This window comes from Apteryx mantelli, unplaced genomic scaffold (genome assembly GCF_036417845.1).
Source record: "Apteryx mantelli isolate bAptMan1 unplaced genomic scaffold, bAptMan1.hap1 HAP1_SCAFFOLD_20, whole genome shotgun sequence".
In the NCBI taxonomy this organism is placed as follows: domain Eukaryota; kingdom Metazoa; phylum Chordata; class Aves; order Apterygiformes; family Apterygidae; genus Apteryx; species Apteryx mantelli.
Window position 1 is genome coordinate 12,611,057 of NW_027118553.1, and position 7,888 is coordinate 12,618,944.

Here is a 7,888-nt window from a genome sequence, read left to right on the forward strand (position 1 = left end):
AGCAGTTCCCATGCAGGCCAGCCCAGAGCTCCTCTCCTGTCAGCACAGGCTCCGCCACGATCGAGAGCCCGGCTCCCAGCAAGGCCATCAGGCTGGGAGGAAGTTTGCTCCCAGAAACGATCTGCTGCTCCCTCCAAGGAAATGAAATGACACCACTCAGCACAAGCCAAGGGAGCTCGATTATGCCACGTTTCTCCATGGAAAAACATGTTCAAACAACCATTACAATCTTTTTCCATGGGGAAAAGGCCAAAGTGGTCCCACACTGCTGTGAACAAACACAGCTTTGGTTTGTGAACTAAAGCCAGCCCCTTCTTTTGCCCCTTCTGCTCCTTACCTGCAAGGGTTGTCATCACTGCCTTGCCCCTTGAGGAACAGCCTTCCCCAGGTGCTCACTGGAGAAAAAGGCATCTCCTTCCCCAGTGGGGAGTTGATCTGCTGCAGGAACGCTGGGAGGACCTCTGGAAGGAGGTGCAGGACAGCACATACCTGTCCACAGGCAGACTTTTCTGCAGGAGGCTGTCGACCATGGCCTCTGGGTGAAAGTGGGCCAGGACAAACATCGCCGCAAAAAGGAAAGGCCCGAGGGTGTCCTGCTTCACCGTCCACATGCAGGTGTCAATGATGTTGAGAGGTGTTTGGGGAACAGTGTCCTCAAAATCAGCATCCCAGCCATGTGCCTGCTGCTGGCCCATCAGGTGCTCAGGCAGAAGTGATCTACAAGCACAAAGTTGAGTTGTCTCTGCTTCTGGAGTGCCAGATGTTGAGGCAGAAGACACCTGGCAAGCAAAATACAAACTATGAGCTTGTTTCTGGCCTACCATCTTCAGAGACAGAATGACTTTGCATTCATCTTCACACTATGTTCTTCCTGATGGCCTGCCAGCTGCTTAGACGGAAGTGGTCTCCCAGCCACTTTAATGAACCTGTGCCTGCTGCTGGCCTCCAAGGTACTCAGGAAGAACCGATCTCAGAATCAACAGTGCAATCATGAACCTGGCTCTGGCCTATCAGCTGCTATGGAGTAAGTGACATCACCAGGATATATATGCTTTGAGCACACAGAGTCCTCAATGCCTGCCCGAAAGCTGGGAGGCCATCTGGAGGATGGCTGTGCTCACCACCACTCCCTTGACTATAGCTACTCTGAGCAATGCATCTAGGCTTAAGTGGGGCTCCTCACACCCACCCAAAGCTCAGGTGATAAACAGCGCCTTGCCAGTGTCACCAGTGGCAGCACCTAACCACACCACACCTGGCACACTGATGCCTACACGGAGGGTGCGCTCTTGTTTCCTTGCTGCAGCACACAAAGCTCACACTGCAGCAGGATGGTGGCAGGAACTTGCAGAGACTCCAACAGGAAGGGAGACAAGGGTTGCGCCGGCCTCGCAGGGCGCTCTTCCCTTGCCTTGCCTACTCAAAGCGACTGCTTCTCTACAGGGATCCGGCACACAAAGGCATCAGCCCCTTGACGGTCATGTCCCAAGAACACACCCGCCCATCTCCAAAGACCACCTCTCCACAAGGCCTTCACTCCTCCAAAGAGCTGCCAGCACGCTAACGCCCAGCTGGCAGTGAGCATCTCGTTTAGTGTGAGACGGTGTGCAAAATTATTAACTACTTCTGCTTGACTTATTAGTTGCATCTCTCTGTTGCTGTAGAGTTCTGCAGGTTTCAATCCCTCGTCCCGGCACACTCACCAACCCCAGAAATGACCTCACCGCCAACATCCAAGCCATGTGCCTTCTCCTGGCCTAGCAGCTGCTCAGATAGAAGTGACCTCACCAGTCCAGACCCCCACCAGGTGCCTGCTGATGGCCGATGGGCTTCAGAGACACAAGTTTCCTTGAAATAATGTCCCTTGCCATGAACGTGCTGCTGCCCTACCAGGTACTCTGACCAAGGAGACCTCACAATCTGTTTCCACACCCATCTGCCTGCTGCTGGCCTACCAGGGACTCAGGCAGAAGTGACCTCACAAGCAAACACCCAAGGTATTAGCCAAGTGCTAGCCTTGCAGAGACAAGTGACCTCATGGCAGCTTGCCCAGCAATGTGACTCTGTCGCAGGGGCCGGGGGGGAGGTTATTGGTTATTCTTATTATTACTATTATTATTATTATTATCTCTGGGTTTATTGCAAAGAGATTTATTGAAGATGGAGATACAGTGTAGTCATAGCAACCGAATCTTACTGCACGTTTGTTAGTGCCCGAGTCTCAGTTTCTTACCACTCCAATGGTTTCCTGACAGAGGTTCTCTTAACTCCCGGAGAGTAACCTCGAGAGGCGTCCCAACTCAAGGGGAGATTCACCGCCGTGCAGCCCGCTGCCATGCAGGAGAGCTCAACAGGCTCTAGGCTGCAGCACTATTTATGGGCACGGAGTTTGACTCATGGTCATACAATATTTGGTGTGGAGATATACCTTTTTTTCCTGACCTCATACTGTGTTGGGGAAAAGATGCCTTTTTGCTGACCTCGTGCCATGTTGGGGAAAATATCCCCCCTTTTTGCTGATCTCATGCCCATTTCTGGCCTCACCAGTTGCAACCAGTATGGCCTACTTCCTCCTGGTCAGCCCTGGGCGCTGCCAGTTATTTGTGGTCAACTGGGGCCTGAGATAAGGGCAGGGAGGGGATAGTTGCACTCCACCACAGGTCCTTGTAAACAGCCTTGGCTGTTGTAAGAGTGAGGGGTGGGAGAGGAGAGAGTAAAGAAAAGTTTGTCAGGGAGGGAGGTTTATATCAATACACGGAAGAAGTAAGCGTGAAGATGAAACTTGGTACTGGAGAACCAATAAAGTACGTTTTTATTGCTGACCAAATTGAAGGACTCAGCCTCCTCTTCCTCCACCAAAAAGATCCACAAAAGATCAATGTGCACTGATTCAGTCCATGCTATTCCTTAAGTGACTCAGGACCAAGGAAATGTGTTGTCTATCCTTTTAGGTAAAAGATCTGCATGGATTTGTGTAGCCTCTTTGCCTTTCAGGCTTCCAGGATTGTTAAAACAGTAGTGAATTATGTAGTGGGAACAAAAGTGAGAAAGCGTTTGTTAAAGCAGCATAAGAGAAAACTTGAACCGATGTCTGCATTTGTTTCTCTCTAGGCCACTAAGCTTATGTTAATCTTTTGATATTTCAGTGTGGAAGTCATTCAAACCCACAGCTGAAAAGTGAGGTTACGTTGTCCCAGTTATTTTTCTCCATTGCTCTTACTGTGCTGGCCAGGAAACCTTCTGACCTGCTGAACTCAGTTATGTCTCCAGGACCTTTGGCTTGAGCCAGCAAAGGTGCTGCAGTGCTGTGGTGGCAAAAAGAAATGCTGCCCACAACTGTGTTTCATAACACGACAGCGAGATCACTGGAGAGTTTATTTGCAGTCTGGGTTAGAAGGCAGCACACAAGGAAAGATGAAACCATTGGAATGAGTGAAATAACAAAAATAAATATCGTATACACACTTGTGATAATGCTGGAACTTTGCCTATCCAATTTGCAGTTATTTATATGCAGCTCCTGTGTTTCAATGCCCATGTTAAGTTTTTGCCTAAAAATGCTGTTCTGCTCCTTCCTCCCCTCCTGCCTTCTTTGCTAACTGTTGACCAATTTCAGATGAACATGGCAACTGTAGGTATCTCCATGTTTCTGAACTCTAGGCATCATGAAAATGAGGGTTGGGGTGATGAAGGGATCTGGACAGGTGGGTGCTGAGGGAGAAAGTTGTAATTCTCCCCCATATCAACTACCTGACCCCTTGCCCTGCATGCATTTGGCTGGCCAACGCCCATGTGATGTGATGTGAGAACCATCACTTGGCCAGCCAGCATGGTGGGGACCAGCAGCCAGGGGGGTGAGAGGGGGTAGGGGGGAAGAAAAGATAAAATCATTAATATCTTTGTCTTCCTTGGTGCCTTCATTTCTTTAGTTTTAAACACCTTGTTTTCTGATTATTGTTCTGGAAATGCCAATTGCCACCCAGCATGGTACAGGCCAGGGCTCTAACCAGCGGGAGAGCCAGGCTACAGGCAAAGGTGTCCCCTGGAGCCTGCAGGAATAGGTGCTCTGGAGAAGTTGGCAGCTCCTACCCTGGACCTGTCCACTCTGTTTGCTAGCACCACCTCCCCTGAAGAAAGATGCACACCGGCACCTTTTCACTTCTTTAATCGCATAGGATTCATTGACTCAAGTGTGTGTGTGGAGGGGGACCAGAACTGCCTGAGTGTTGCTCATCTGATCAGACACACAGAGAAATGCATCCTGGGAAAGGATGCTTGGAACTCCTGGTAAGGAGGTGGCCTGATTTTAATGTGCTTCCTGTTCTTTCTGCCTGAAAATCCACATTTCTTTTAGATTGAAGGACTTCTAATGAAGATGTTGTGCATGGCCATGGTTTCCATTCCAAATTCAACATTCAGGATGTTGCTCTCAGCTCAGGGAGCTGGAAGATGCTGCTCATAAACCTCTCTCCATGGCAAGAGGTTCTGCTGACCTCAGTAGGATTCAGACAGTGGTTTTCGTCTCCTCGTAAGACTCTGTAGCTCCCAGGAGATGGCTCTGCATCAGCCTGACTGCAGCTCACGCCCTTCTCCTAGCCTCCTTTTTTGTAATGCAGCCTTTTTTTTTTTTTTTTTTCCTCTGGTGGAAAGAAATGTGTTTCTTTTCTTTCATTGTACTTAAGAGGAACAGCTATGGTACACCTGTTGATTCGTATAAACACTTCCTTTAGTTGCGTACATTCACCAAATTTAAACAATGACGCAATCTGCAAAGTCCCATTATAGGCACTAAAAGCATTTTAGCACTTCTGAGTTCTTCAGGAGAGACTGTCAGGGAAGATAAGGAGTGTCCAAGCACCTTCCTGCTACTTGCCTATCAGGTGCTTGGGCAGAAGTGACCGCACAATACATTTCACAGCCATCTTCCTGCTGTAGGTCCATAAGCTTCTCATATTGGAATGACATCACAGCCACTTTGCTGACCCTGTGCCTGCCAGCGGCCTATCATTTCTTCAGGCATCAGTGACCTCACAACCTCACTGCTGCTTCAGGACCTGGTACGCCAAAAGTGGGACATGGTTGTGATGCTGAGAGTGAGCTCACGTCCTTCTCTATAGATCGTATGCTGTCAGCAGGCCCTTGCTTGCTGTCGGTTCATGTGAAGTCACCTCTGTCTGCTGCTGGTAGGCCAGAAGCAGGTACACGGCTTGAGCGTAGGCTGTGAGGTCACTTCTGCCTGAGTCCCGGACAGGCCAGCAGCAGGAAGGGCATCAGCAAAGCAGCTGTGAGGTCACTCAGCCCGAGCAGCCGAGCAGCAGCAACAGGGCTGTGAAATGACTGGTGAGGCCACTTCTGTCTCTGGAGACGACAGGCCAGGAACGCGCTGGCCTTGCAGCGCTGTTCCCTGCTGGGCTGGGGCTCTCCAGGGAGGCCTGAGCCGCCCCCAAGCTGCGCTGGGTGGGGGGGCTTGTGCTGGGCTCCTGCTGCCATGAATCCAGCAGGGTGCCTGGAGTGCATGGAATAGATTCATCACCAAGTTCATGCAAGCAGGGATTTGGTTGGCTTCTCTGGCACATTTTGGACACTGAAAGGAGGAGACTGCTGCATTTAGAAAGAAAAACTTATCAGCTGGTAGAAATGAAGCGCACACAGCACAGAGCTACGAAACCACAGTTCCTGCCATTGTGTGGGGAATCTGTTGTTCTACACAAGTGCTCTGTCATGAAATATATATATATATATATATATAATCAATACACACACATATATACACACATATACGTGGATATACATAAGTACATATCACAGAAATATATATAAATCATAAATATGTGTGTGTGAGTGTGTGTATGTGTGTGTGTGTGTGTATATATATATATATATTCTTTACGTGTCTAGGAACTACAGAAGGCATTCCTGATCATCATCTGTTTTTTTTTTCTCTTGGGAGGTGTTTTCACCACTGGAGAAAGACCTTTAGCCAAATCTGGGTATTCAGAAAAGCTTTGCAGAGACTTGTACACTCTCCTGTGCTGTGTGGTAGGAGGAAGACTTAAGAATATAGCGTGTTCCCATTAAATCACAAAACGCAAGAGAATGTATTTCAGCTCTAATTTGGAAGCTGTACTAGTGCAAGTGAGGGATACGGACTATTCAGGGAAGTTAACCAACATCTCTTGTCTTTCAGGTGGTATTAATCACTTTTTAAAAGAGGATGCAATGTACAGTGATGAGGAATCACCTTCAGGGTTCTGAGGCTGAATTGTCTCATCAAATGCCTACTAGACAAGAGGAAACATTCCTTAACTGCAACAGGTAAATGTCTGTGTCCCTTGGATTCAAACTGCTGGGTCCTTGAAACAATCTTGGCTGTTTTAAGAGTGAGGGGTGGGAGAGGAGAGAGGAGAAAAAAGCTGGTCGGGAAGGGAAGGTTATATCAATACATGGAAGAAGTAAGCATGAAGCTGAAACTCAGTACTGGAGTTGCAATAAAGTACGTTGTTATTACTGACCAAAAGGAAGGACCGAGCCTCCACCAGAAAGATCCACAGACTCTTAGTCATGTTGACTTAAAACACAGTATTCCTGAAGTGACTCAAAATCAAGGAAATATGTTGTCCATCCTTTTAGGCAATAAATAAATAAATAAATAAATAAATAATGGGTTTGTGTAGCCAAAGACCTGGAGAGCCAGGCTACAGGCAAAGGTCTCCCCTGGAGCCTGCAGGAATAGGTGCTCTGGAGAAGTTGGCAGCTCCTACCCTGGACCTGTCCACTCTGTTTGCTAGCACCACCTCCCCTGAAGAAAGATGCACACAGGCACCTTTTCACTTCTTTAATCGCCTAGGATTCATTGATTCAAGTGTGTGTGTGGAGGGGGACCAGAACTGCCTGAGTGTTGCTCATCTGATCAGACTCACAGAGAAATGCATCCTGGGAAAGGATGCTTGGAACTCCTGGTAAGCAGGTGGCCTGATTTTAATGTGCTTCCTGTTCTTTCTGCCTGAAAATCCACATTTCTTTTAGATTGAAGGACTTCTAATGAAGATGTTGTGCATGACCATGGTTTCCATTCCAAATTGAACAGTCAGGAGGTTGTTGGCAGCTCAGGGAGCTGGAAGATGCTGCTCCTAATCCTCTCTCCATGACAAGAGCTCCTGCTGGTCTCATTCAGACAGTGGTTTTCGTCTCCTCGTAAGACTCTGTAGCTCCCAGGAGATGGCTCTGCATCAGCCTGACTGCAGCTCATGCTCTCCTTCTAGCCTCCTTTTTTTGTGACGCAGCCAATTTTTTTATTTTTGTTTGTTTTTTGGTGGAAAGAAATGTGTTTCCTTTCCTTCATTGTACTTAAGAGGAACAGTTATTGTACACTTGTTGATTCATATAAACATTTCCTTTATTTGGGTACAGTTACCAAATATAAAAAAATGTAACAGCCTGCAATGCCCCATTGGAGGCACTAAAAGCATTTCAACACTTCTATTTGTACATCTGTGCCTTTTTCTTAAGGAGAAAGTTAAAGCATGAATAGACTTGGTGCTGTTCTGTTCCTTCTTACTTTTAGGCAGGAAATCTGTTCTGTTGTTTGGCATCCCCATATTACAGCATTATTATACCTTTAGGAGAAGCACTTGAGAGCCATTAAAGCATGGACAGACATGTTACCTGGTTGGATGCTCATGTGCCACATAAGAGGATTATCTCCCTTCGGGTTATGTGATGGTTGCCTCTGTGGTCATCTACCAGTAATGTCTAGTCAGTGCCCACATCTACTGGTAGCACTTTCCCCCTGGGGACCAGAACTGCCTGAGTGTTGATCATCTGATCAGACACAGAGAAATGCATTCTGGGAAAGGATGCTTGGAACTCCTGGTAAGCAGGTGGCCTG